This window comes from Anabrus simplex, chromosome 13, assembly GCF_040414725.1.
Source record: "Anabrus simplex isolate iqAnaSimp1 chromosome 13, ASM4041472v1, whole genome shotgun sequence".
In the NCBI taxonomy this organism is placed as follows: Eukaryota; Metazoa; Arthropoda; class Insecta; order Orthoptera; family Tettigoniidae; genus Anabrus; species Anabrus simplex.
Window position 1 is genome coordinate 90,545,961 of NC_090277.1, and position 14,236 is coordinate 90,560,196.

The window sequence follows — 14,236 nt, forward strand, 5'->3', positions numbered from 1 at the left end:
TTTTTTAAATTCCATTTTAGCCACCTAACTTTTTTTAAAGTTTCGACAGACTGAAGAACCAAAGAGTTATTTAAAAATCGTCTGGAACTAGAAATTATAATTTAAAAAAAAGCAATTTGTACAATCTCTATTGTTTTTCAGCTAATTCCTTCCTTTAATTTCTTTAATTATTAAGGCAAACACTGAGCGGAAATACTCACAAAATAACGTTCGTTGCGACTAACCGATTCATACAGCGCAGTAGCGTGTAGCACATGATGCGATGGAAGGTAGTGGGGGTATACTTTTGCCAAGGTCATGGACACGTATGATTCACCCTCTTGCCGCTCGCTTTCGTCATTCTGGCAGTCTCACTCAGTAAATGTGTCTGTGTAGTTCTATCTAGTGTCTGTAGCTTTGTTAGTATGTAGTCAAATACTAAATTACATTTTAATTGTATAATCTCGCCGAATTTCTATTTAAATGTAATACATCTGTAATTATTGTCCCTTTGGTGAAAGTTTTATTGTATAGTAGTATTATTACCGCATTAAAGTTGGTAGGCTCAAACTTCGTCTCTGTAAAAATTCGCTCAGAGAGCATTAAAAAGGCTTACCATTTTGTAGCTATATTTTTTCAATTTTTATGCCCTATGTAAAAAGAAATCATCCTGGTGGTGTTGCAAACAGCCAAGCTCATGGGGAGGAGGAAAATGATGTTGGTGAAATTATGCTTGAGGAAGTGGAAAGGATGGTAAAAAAACTCCATTGTCATAAGGCAGCAGGAATAGATGAAATTAGACCCGAAATGGTGAAGTATAGTGGGAAGGCAGGGATGAAATGGCTTCATAGAGTAGTAAAATTAGCGTGGAGTGTTGGTAAGGTACCTTCAGATTGGACAAAAGCAGTAATTGCCCCTATCTATAAGCAAGGGAACAGGAAGGATTGCAATAACTATGGAGGTATCTCATTGATTAGTATACCCGGCAAAGTATTCACTGGCATCTTGGAAGGGAGGGTGCGATCAGTCGTTGAGAGGAAGTTGGATGAAAACCAGTGTGGTTTCAGACCACAGAGAGGCTGTCAGGATCAGATTTTCAGTATGCGCCAGGTAATTGAAAAATGCTACGAGAGGAATAGGCAGTTGTGTTTATGTTTCGTAGATCTAGTGAAAGCATATGACAGGGTACCGAGGGAAAAGATGTTCGCTATACTGGGGGACTATGGAATTAAAGGTAGATTATTAAAATCAATCAAAGGCATTTATGTTGACAATTGGGCTTCAGTGAGAATTGATGGTAGAATGAGTTCTTGGTTTAGGGTACTTACAGGAGTTAGACAAGGCTGTAATCTTTCACCTTTGCTGTTTGTAGTTTACATGGATCATATGCTGAAAGGTATAAAATGGCAGGGAGGGATTCAGTTAGGTGGAAATGTAGTAAGCAGTTTGGCCTATGCTGACGACTTGGTTTTAATGGCAGACTATGCCGAAAGCCTGCAGTCTAACATCTTGGAATAATATATAAGTAATAATAATAATAACGTAAATGTTTCCACCTTTTCAATACAATATATTCACAAAATTACAAAATTATACGGTACTAGTTTCGACCCATCTAGGGGTCATCATCAGCCGTATTGGAGCAAAGATCATTTGTGGCGAAATCCTAAGACAATATTATTTTAAAGAATAACAAGTGAAATGAGATGTTATGGTAATAGTTAATAATACAAGGAATATACATACTAAGAGGTTTTTAACAAAGAATAAAGTATAAATGGGGTGTTGTAAAAATTATAATCATGGAAATCAGTAAGTTCTTGTATTGAAATGAAATATGGCTTAGGAAGAGGGCTTAAGGTGGGGTTGAAGGGTGCGGGAGAAAGTGTAATTGTCTTGGAAAAGTACCTTTGATTAAATTTAGGATTGAGTTTAGGTTGGCTGCATTATTGTTTCTGAGGAAAGTGATAAATAGATCGAAGAGTATGTTGGGTTTCTCTGAGATTTCATTGAGATTGTGACTGGCATTAAAGTATTGGTCTAGGTGTATGTAGTAATTTTCCATTATGTTCAGTAAAGGGCCCTTGTTTGCTAATACGAGGATGTCCATGTCTTGTTCAATATTGGTGAAATTATGGTTATAATCTTGCATGTGTTGGCCGATGGCTGAAAACTTGTTGTATTTTATTGCGTTAGTGTGCTCGTGGTATCTGATAATGAAGTTTCTCCCGGTTTGCCCGATGTAGGTATTTTTACAGGTGGTACATTTGATCCTATAAACTCCTGATTTTAAAAAACTGCTGGTCTTGTTGATGTGTGAAGTATTGTATAAAACATTCATGTTCTTATTGTTGGTTTTGAAGGCTATTTTAACGCCTTGTTTCTTAAAGATGTTGGTTAACTTGTAGATATCATTGTTGAATGTGAAGGTGGAAAATGTTAGAGGTTTGGTTATTTCTTTTTTGAGGGTAGTTTTTGGGCGATGTTTGTGTTTATTGATTATCCTTTCTATAAAATGATTGCTGAAGCCGTTGAATTTTGCGATTCCGCGGATTGTGTTGAGTTCGTTTTTTAGATCTTTATTGGACATAGGTATGCTGAAGGCTCGGTGAACTAGGCTGTTGTATGTGGCTCGTTTGTGGGACTGGGGGTGCACTGAATCTTGGCGAATGGTGGAGGCTGTTTGAGTGGGTTTTCTGAAAATTTTATAACTGAAAGAATCTGAGTTTCTAGTGATGGTTAAATCTAGAAAGTTGATTTTTTGATTTGATTCGGATTCTAGTGTGAATTTGATATGAGGATCAATATTGTTGAGTCTTAAGAGGGTGGTGGGTGCGTTAATTGATTTCTCATTCATGATTACAAAGACATCGTCGACATATCTGGCCCAAAAGAGAATGTTTTCGAATTCGTTGTCAATTTTGGTGTATTCGAGGAAGTCCAGGTATATTTCTGCTAAGATACCTGAGGCCGGTGACCCCATTGCCAAACCATTTTGTTGATATATGACATTGTCAAAAGTGAAGAAGTTATTGTCGATGATAAGTTTTAATATTGTGATAAAATCTTGTATCTCTAGTTTGCTTAAGTGGCTGTTTTTGTTTAAATTGTTTATAATTATCGGAATTAATTTTGATACTTGTATGCTTGGGTACATGTTTACAATATCGAAAGAGTGGATGGAGTGATCCGGTTGCAAATTGAACTTGTTTAGTTTTTCTACTAGCTCAGATGTGTTTTTAATAGACTTTTTGGATAAGAATTGATAATTTTTTCTTAAGAAACATTGGATGAATTGTGATATTCTGTATAAGGGGCTCGGTCTATAGTTGATAATTGGCCGGATGGGAATTCCGGTTTTGTGAATTTTGGGAAGAGCTTTAGCAGTGGGGAGTCCTAGGTTCATATGTATGAGTTTGGAAATAACCAAACCTCTAACATTTTCCACCTTCACGTTCAACAATGATATCTACAAGTTAACCAACATCTTTAAGAAACAAGGCGTTAAAATAGCCTTCAAAACCAACAATAAGAACATGAATGTTTTATACAATACTTCACACATCAACAAGACCAGCAGTTTTTTAAAATCAGGAGTTTATAGGATCAAATGTACCACCTGTAAAAAAACCTACATCGGGCAAACCGGGAGAAACTTCATTATCAGATACCACAAGCACACTAACGCAATAAAATACAACAAGTTTTCAGCCATCGGCCAACACATGCAAGATTATAACCATAATTTCACCAATATTGAACAAGACATGGACATCCTCGTATTAGCAAACAAGGGCCCTTTACTGAACATAATGGAAAATTACTACATACACCTAGACCAATACTTTAATGCCAGTCACAATCTCAATGAAATCTCAGAGAAACCCAACATACTCTTCGATCTATTTATCACTTTCCTCAGAAACAATAATGCAGCCAACCTAAACTCAATCCTAAATTTAATCAAAGGTACTTTTCCAAGACAATTACACTTTCTCCCGCACCCTTCAGCCCCACCTTAAGCCCTCTTCCTAAGCCATATTTCATTTCAATACAAGAACTTACTGATTTCCATGATTATAATTTTTACAACACCCCATTTATACTTTATTCTTTGTTAAAAACCTCTTAGTATGTATATTCCTTGTATTATTAACTATTACCATAACATCTCATTTCACTTGTTATTCTTTAAAATAATATTGTCTTAGGATTTCGCCACAAATGATCTTTGCTCCAATACGGCTGATGATGACCCCTAGATGGGTCGAAACTAGTGCCGTATAATTTTGTAATTTTGTGAATATATTGTATTGAAAAGGTGGAAACATTTACGTTATTATTATTATTACTTATATATTATTCTCAGTTCAATACGGACCAAAAACATGAAATTCATAACCATCAATAACATCTTGGAACTTGAAAATAGGTGCATTGAGTATGGTATGAAAATTAGCCTCTCGAAGACTAAATTGATGTCAGTAGGTAAGAAATTCAACAGAATTAAATGTCAGATTGGTGATACAAAGCTAGAACAGGTCGATAATTTCAAGTATTTAGGTTTCTGTTCTCCCAGGACGGTAATATAGTGAGATTGAATCAAGGTGTAGTAAAGCTAATGCAGTGAGCTCGCAGTTGCGATCAGCAGTATTCTGTAAGAAGGAAGTCAGCTCCCAGACGAAACTATCTTTACATCGGTCTGTTTTCAGACCAACTTTGCTTTACGGGAGCGAAAGCTGGGTGGACTCAGGATATCTTATTCATAAGTTAGAAGTAACAGACATGAAAGTATCAAGAATGATTGCTGGTACAAACAGGTGGGAACAATGGCAGGAGGAAACTCGGAATGAGGAGATAAAGGCTAATTTAGGAATGAACTCGATGGATGAAGCTGTACGCATAAACCGGCTTCGGTGGTGGGGTCATGTGAGGCGAATGGAGTAGGATAGGTTACCTAGGAGAATAATGGACTGTGTTATGGAGGGTAAGAGAAGTAGAGGGAGACCAAGACTACGATGGTTAGACTCTGTTTCTAACGATTTAAAGATAAGAGGTATAGAACTAAATGAAGCCACAACACTAGTTGCAAATCGAGGATTGTGGCGACGTTTAGTAAATTCTCAGAGGCTTGCAGACTGAACGCTGAAAGGCATAACAGTCTATAATGATAATGTAATGTAATGTATATGCCCTACAACCCCCTCCCCTTCTCTGCTCTAGCCCTTAAACCCGGGCACTTTCTGCTGTCTATAATGTTTCTGCCCTCCCCACTTCTAACTCCCAATCGCCGCTACTGTCTCCTGTCTAGCATTGAATGTAGGGTGGTGTAATACTCTGTTATTGGCGTGATTCAAGTTGGCTGGTTAGTTCATTTTCCATTGCATCATGCTCTGGTTAGGTCAATGACATGCTGAACTGTACTTTTAGTTATTAGTATTATTCTTAGTGCTTCCATTGTTATTGTTATAATCATCTTTTAATTCTTTTATAAATTATGTAGGGGTTCTTTAATGGGCTGGCTAGTTTACTAGTAATTATCCATTATGTCATTTTCCATTGATATGAATGCCTTTTCCTGGAACTGTACGTTCATTAATATTAGTATTATAATTTCTGGTGAAATTTTCTATATCTCCTTAATGCTTTTATTTTTGATGTGTAAATTTTTAGATCTGTGTTGATGTCTTTGACCACGTGTGAATTGTCGTATACGTGCTTTTAATCGCATTTGTGTGTTCTGGTGTGGAAACTGTAAGTTTTGTTTATCCTATATACGTGGTGTTGCAGTTTGTTTCTTGACAGATGAGTTCATTCAAATTATGCTACCATTTTTATTTTTATTGTTATACTAGTACTTTATTTTAATTGCTTCTGAATAATCAATTTAAGGGTTGTTAAACGAGCTTTTAATGGGAACCCCTTTTGTGGAACTCTACTTGTAGTTATTATTATTATTGTGTATTTAGGTTAATGATTCAATGGAGCAGGGTATGAATTAAATTAAATAGTATCTTTTAAGACATTATTTTTATTGATAAGTGGTAACCTAATAAAACATCTGGAGTGGCCAATACGCTGTGTAAATTCAGAGAACTTACTTTTCTTTTTCTTTTTTTTTTTTGCTAGGGGCTTTACGTCGCGCCGACACAGATAGGTCTTATGGCGACGATGGGATAGGAAAGGCCTAGGAGTTGGAAGGAAGCGGCCGTGGCCTTAATTAAGGTACAGCCCCAGCATTTGCCTGGTGTGAAAATGGGAAACCACGGAAAACCATTTTCAGGGCTGCCGATAGTGGGATTCGAACCTACTATCTCCCGAATGCAAGCTCACAGCCGCGCGCCTCGACACGCACGGCCAACTCGCCCGGTGAGAACTTACTACAGATAAGAATATCCTAACTCACATTCCAGACATTTACGTCAAGAGTAACCCCCTGAGGGATTCATTAAGCACTAATGCAAAAAAAAAAGGTGGACTGTTAATCAGAAATTAAGTAGTACGAAGAGAGGTGGATTTTTAATTATGTGTTGTCATTGAGGTCAGCTTGGTAAAGTAATGTAAATTTCAATACCTTCTTTAACGTTCAGTGATTTGCTTTTATTTTCGATGTGTAAAATTTTTAGATCTGTGTTGATGTCTCTGAAGTGGTGCGAGTTGTCATATATGTGTCTAGCGAAGACTTAAGTGTCTGTTGTGTCTAATTGCATTTGTGTGTCCTTTGTACCTGGTGTGGAAATTACATTTCATCTGACCGATGTACAGTTTTGTTCTTAGTTTTTGAGTTCATATATACCTGATTTAGAGATATTTTTTCCCCCAATTTTTCCATTTTATTTTTAGTGTGTTGTTTGTTCTGAATGCTATATTAAATCCTTCCTTTTTAAAAAAAAATGCTTTTATTCATATAATTAAGAATCACATATTTATTGTTTTCTGCTAGGGGTTTGTTTAGGTTTTCTGTTGTTATTTTAATAGCCAGTCTACTGTGTTGGGATGATGGTTGTATTCAACCACAGTTTGTTTTATTTGTATTTCATTGTTAAAATCTGTTTTGTTCATTGGTATGGTTATAACTCTGTGTACCAACATGTTCAGTGTTGCTGATTTGTATGTGGTTGGGTGATTGGAATCATTGGCTATTGTCTGTGATATTTGAGTTGGTTTCCTGTATAATTTCTAAGACAGTTTACCTTTATTTCTACTGATTGTGATGTCCAAAAGTTGATCCTCTCATTTGTTTCTTGTTTAATTGGGAACTTGATTGCATTGTGTAAAGAGTGTAGTGTGTTAAATTGTTCTGCAATGTTGACGTCATTATCATATTTCACGTATTATGTCATCAACGTATCTGCTCCAATGCATTGTTCGTGTGGCGCATTGGTCTGTTAAGAGTTTGTTCCCAATGCTATTTAAGAATATGATCGCTATTATTCCCGACACTGGTGAACTCATGGCTAATCCTTCTTTTTTTGTAAATATGTACAAACATGTTTTGGTTTAAAATAGCTTTTAACAGATTGATTATTTCTTCTGTTTTTCATGTTGAATTGCTTTCTTTTAGATGTCTTTGTATAATTTTAACTGACTTCTATAGGTATGTTAGCATACATGTTGGTTATGTTATGTTATGTCTTGTGCTTTGTTATTTTCAGTTTATTTAGGCTTTCTTGTTAGTTGCAATGCATTTTTAATCAACATGTCATTTTTAATTGTTATCTTTTCTTTTAGCATTTTGTTGAGAAATTCATTAAATTGAAACTAGGTGTGTTTTTGAAATTTACTTTGAGTCTGATGGGACTTGTGTCTTTTTGTATTTTGGGGTTTGTGTTGATAATTTTTTCTGTTTCCTTATCATCAAAACCCCAAAATTCCAAAACTAAGATCACTCCTCAAAATACAAAAAGACGCATGTCCCATCACCAATAGTAAATTTCAAAACGCACCAAGTTTCAATGCAAACAAATGTCCCAACAAAATGCTAAAAGAAAAGATAATTACAAATGACAGATCAATTAAAAACACATTAGAACTAATGTAAGAACTATAAAACAGAAAGCACAAGAATTATATCTCTTGATATAACCAACATGTAAGCTGTGGAAGAACTGATTAAAATTATAGAAAAACATCTAAAAAAAGCAATTCAACATAAGAAACAGAAGAAATAATCTATCTGTTGAAAACAACCAAAACATGTTCGTGTTGAACAACAAATTATAGTCACAAAAAAGAATTAGCCATGGGTTCACCAGTATCGGGAATAATAACAAACATATTCTTAACCGATCAACGCGCAAAAGGAATAATGCCCTAGATCAGATACGTTGATTAAATACTATACAAAGTATGGTAATCACTTCACAAATGCAGAACACTTACTTGACACACTCACTTCGTAATACAATTCATTCAAGTTCACGATGGAACCGAAAACAAATGGGAGGATAAACTTTTTGGACATCAAGACCAGCAGGAATAAATAAACTGTCTTACAAGATATAGAGGAAACCTACTCAAACATCACACACAATAGACAACAGTCCAATCACCTAACCACACACAATTTAGCAGGACTGAACATGATGGTGCACAGAGCTAGAACCATACTAATGAACAAAACAGATTTTAACATTGAAATACAAATAATAAAACAAATCATGATAGAAAACAACCATCACCCCAACACAGTAGGCAGCTATTTAAAACACAATGGAAAACCTGAACAAACTCCTACCAAAAAACAATAAATATGAGGTTCTTAATATGGTAAATAAAAAAACGTACAAAATAGCCAATGTATTCAAAAAGGAAGGATTTAATATAGCATTCAGAACAAACAACACATTACTAAAACAAATTGATAAATGTAATTGAAATAAAAAAGACCATTTCTCTAAATCAGGAATACGGTATGTGAACTCAAATGCCAAGATCCAAATTGTAAAGCTACATACATCGGTCAGATAAAACATAATTTCCACACCAAGTACAAAGAACACAAAAACACAATTAAACACAACAGCCACTCAACCTTCAGTAAACACATATATTACAACTCGCACCATTAGATATATAGCACAGATCTAAAAATTTTACATATCGAAAATAAAAGGAAATCACTGAATATTAAAAAGGTACTGATATGTACATCACAAATAAAAGCTAACCAAGCCAACCTCCACGAGCACAGGCAATTTAAAAATTCATCCCCCTTTGCACTACTTAATTTTTGAACAACATTCCACACATTTTGCATTAGCGCTTAATGAATTCCACATGAGGTTACTCTGACTTAAATGTCTGGAATGATGGTTAGGATATTCTTATCTGTATAAATTCTCTTAATTTACACAGCATCTTGGTCACTCTGGATGTTTTATTAAGATATCTTTTATGAATAAAATTAATATCTTACAAGATGCTCTGTAATTCAAATCAGTAACTTTTGACAATGTTCATTGGAAAAGGCTGTTCAAAATTATGAAGGACATTCATTTGGACTGGAAAGACAGAAAAGCAATACTTAACCTCTACATCAATCAAAGAATAAACATCGAAAGTGATGATAAAGTATGCAAGGTGAGAATCAGGAAAGGAGTAAGACAGGGGTGTTCCTTATCACCATCTCTATTTAATCTGTACATTGAAGAGGCCATGAAAATTTTTAAATCCAAAACACCTGGCATTAAAATAAATGGAACAACTGTACACTGTATTTGATTTGCCGACGATATTGCACTTCTGGCTGACAATGAGAAGAACATGCAGATCATGCTCAACAAATTAACATCCATCTTAAAAGATTTCCAACTTAACATTAATGTAAATAAAACTAATGTTATGGTTGTAAGCAAATCTAAAATGAAGCCAGAGGCACAGCTCAGAATTGGAAATATTTTAATAAAACAGGTGCACAAGTTCTGCTACTTAGGATCAGTTATTACCGATGACAACAGATGCACTGTGGAAATAAAAAGAAGGATTTCCCTGTGTAAGAAAGCCTTTGAGGAGAAGAAGCAGCTCTTAACTAATAAATACTTAAATACTGAACAAAAGAAATTATTTATCAAAACGTTCATTTGGAGTGTGCTGCTATACGGCTGTGAAGGATGGACTCTCTTGAAGGAGGACGTGAAACGACTAGAGGCAGCGGAAATGTGGCTATGGAGGAAGATGACAAGAACCAGCTGGATTGAGAAGAAAACTAATGAAGCAGTGCTTAGAGAAATAAACACCCAGAGACATTTAATAACAACGATAAAAAGGAGAAAAGCATCAGTTTTCGGTCACATTCTCCGGCATAATAACTTCATAAAGAACTTGTTTGAAGGCAAGGTGATGGGAAAGAAAGGCAGAGGGAAACCACGGAAGAAGATCATTGAAGAGGTAGTTGAGATGATGGGATGCCAAGGTTATGGAGAGATGAAAAGGATCGCAGAGAGAAGAGATCAATGGTTGCAGCGACAAGGCGAAGCCTTTAGATGATGATGAACTTAAATTTACCCCCAAATACACAACAATAATAATAATAATAATAATAATAATAATAATAATAATAATAATCATAATAATAAAAACTATATCGTAAGTATAGTTCCAAGAAAGGCTTTCCCATTGAAAGCTGATTTGACAACCCTTAAATAACCTTCAAAAACAATTAAAATATGATAATAATGTAACAATAACAATAGAAATGGTAGTGTAATTTGAATAATTCTAATGGCAAGAAACAAACTTCTACGCCACATATACAAGTCAAACAAAACTTAATTTCCAAACCAGATACAAAGTACACAAAAATGTGATTAGATACAACCGGCGTTCAGCCTTCAGAAGGCATGTAAACGACAACACAGATCTAATAATTTACACATTAAAAATTAAAGCAAATACATAGGTATTGAGGAGATATCAAAATTTACATTGATAACAATAATAATAATAACAATAATAATAATAATAATGATGATGATGATGAATGCCTTTGCTGGCAAGATGTAGTGTTTACAGTGCATTTTGTCTTCTGGTATGGACTAGAATAAATTTGTTATTTTCATTGACCTGTCACAGTCTCCTCCTTAGCTTTGACAATATGAAAGTGACTGAGGTATTAGCGATGCTAGTAATAACATTCCTTATGCAGCCAGTTCCTGTTATGAATGGTGTGAAAATATTGCTCATAGTATCTGTACCGGGGGGTACACCTCTACGCCGTACATTTAAATCTTGCGCCAATTAGAACTCCTCTACAGGAGAAACACTGAACTTGAAACTAGACCTATTTAAACGTTTCCTCTGAAGATGTCACTACCGTAATTTTGTGATTATGAAGTTGCCAGTACTATGTGAATTTCAACTTGTTTTTGTTTTCTGTTCATCAAGAAATTTGGACATTCTCTCAGAGAGGTCACTACGAAAACTATGATCCATGCACCCTGGTGTGAAGTGAAGAAACTTTTTTGAAGAAATTGTGTATTCATAAGTTTTTTCTTCACTAAATTTTGTTCATTCATCTTTGGGTTGGCAATATTTATCTTTTCTTTCCGCCAGTTTTGAATTCAGCCAATCCCTAATTTCTGTAATTAATTTTCAGCCTATCAGGTATTTCTTCTTTGGTTTTTAGTGTAACTTTTGATTTTAACCAATAAAACGCCGTGGGTGTGTCTTGATTATTCAGGAAAGGTCTCGAACCTTCCCCAAGGGTTTATAAACTGCAGATTTTCACGTCTCTTGGCCACTTGATCAACATCTGTGTGTATGTGAAGCAGGAGGCGGGAGGTGCCTCTTTCATCAGTCAGCAGTACTTCGACAAGGTATGGCCACTTAACATCTTCACCTTTTGCTAGCTCCGTAGTTTAACCCGAGGGATAGGTCCGAAACTTTTCCATGTATCCTACTTTTCTAAATATGTAATTTTTTGCCGGCTTATGTGAAACTTCATAAAATCTTTAACTGTAAATCGGGCAAAGAGAGTGCTGTACCCTCTCGAGCCCCCTTCATATTGGTTTGAGGTGACAACGTTTCGTAACTGGTTTTCTTCATTTCTGTTATGTCTTAAATTATTCACCTCCATAGTTTTGGAATAGCCCCTGTTTCATCGGCCTAGTGCCTTTTAGGTTTTAGAATGAGTATTTAGGAGTGCAAATACACGCCTCCATTTATTTTGAAATTTCGGGCCATTTACTTATCCTGTTCTTTTTCCGCTAAGGCCCAGTAGGTTGGGTACAAGATACCCCCGTGTCATTTTTGTAAGTTGTGCCTTGATGGCAATTAATTGTAAAGTCTGGTATTGCCTTTAAGAGGCTTGAAAAACTGAGAGCAGGTCAGCTCTTTTGAAGTGTTGTAAAGGTGCCTCTGGGAGGCTTGACATTGACATTCTGGGAGCATGTGTTCCAGGCATTAGGGGATTTCTGCCCTTAAGTAAGGTTATTAGGTTGAGTGTGTAGCTCAGGAAGTGTAAAGTGAGGGCTTGAAGCCCAAGTTCTATTTATACCACCAATCTTGTCTTTCCTAGACTCGATTTTTTACCTTGTTACTTTTTTTTAAGGGAGAAAAAAAAAACCTTGTTACAGTTTTAAATTAACTTTGATTTGGTAGTTAGACCCATTCACCCCGGCACCTTCTTTCACCTCTGCTGATCCACCAACCACGGTAACAGTATCAGTTGGTGCATGTATTTCAGTGGGCTTGGCAGACTGATATGTAATAGCAACTTCTGGCTAAGTGATGAAAGCAATGGGAAACTTGTTTTTTCCGTATTGAAAGAATCTTAATATAATATAAGAAAATTTATTCTAACTTCAACCTATTCAATACAGTACATCCAATTTGAATTACGACATAATGCATCATTTTTACATGAGCTGGTCATAATACCACATACAAAATTTCACATCTTGAAGCTAATTCTGATTAAACTACATCAAGAACGTAATACTGAGGTTAAAAAAAAAAAATTATGGAAACTAATACAAATTTGGAATGCTTTTCCACAACATTTTACAATGTAAAATATGTGTACAGCAATTGTAATTATATGTATTCTGCACTCATTCACAATATTTGTATATAAATTTTAAACTGTCTTCGAACTTACCATCAAATAAGACTTTGAACTACCATTATTGTCAATACTGTACATATGACGGCCTTGTTTTAAGTAAAAATTCACCAATGTGTTCACTAGTGTAACATTTTTTAATCAATTTGATATTTTGTTAATGATAAGATCTTGTAAATGTTTTTTTAATGTATTCACTCATGCAACATATTTTTATAATTTCCAACCAGACGTCTGGTAGAATTTTGAGGTATTGATATGACTGATGATGCCCCACAGAAGGGGCGAAACGTGTCTCAACTATTTTAACGATGTTTGACTAATACGTTAACATCTTGTACTGTATTGAATAGGTTGAAGTTAGAATAAATTTTCTTATATTATATTGATCATAATGCTTGCGAACACTTGGATTAAATTCACTGTGGTCTTTTATAAAACCTCCTAAAACTTTGCTAACACTGTCTTCTTTCACTTCCTCAACCAGACTTGCTTTCATTGCATTTTGCAAAGTCATATAACGATGGAAGATGTTCACGGATATGCTCTTTCTCCCCAGTCGGGGATGAGTAGCTCAGATGGTTAAGGCGCTGGCTTTTTGACCCCAATTGGCAGGTTCGATCCTGGCTCAGTCCGGTGGTATTTGAAGGAGTTCAAATACGTCAGCCTCGTGTCACTAGTTTACTGGCACGTAAAAGAACTCTTACGGGACAACATTCAGGTGTCTCAATGTCTCCGGAAGACGTAAAAGTGATTAGTGGGACATAAAAACAATAACATTATGACTACTGAAACAGGCGATTTATTTACAATAGGCTTACCAATACTGTCATATATTACAGTATTATTTATCTTTCGTTTTATATTCATCCTCTTCCTCATGCCAGGATTCTCCAATTTTTCTAGAGGAATGTTGGCTTGCATAAATGCTTTTTTGTCTCTATTACAAATTGCTCTCTATAATTTTTCAACACCTTTACGATGTGTAAAATATCGCCAATTGTTATTTGCCGCTTAGAATTATGTTCATTTGCTTCATTTTGATTCTCTGCAGTGTTTATCGCACGTTCCCACTTTACGAATATTACCGGTACACTATTTATACATTATAATCTTTCTTGCAGCATCAAATACTATTGTATTCCTCGGCCCTCGGAAAACCTGTTGTGACTTCAGTTTTCAGCATTATTATAC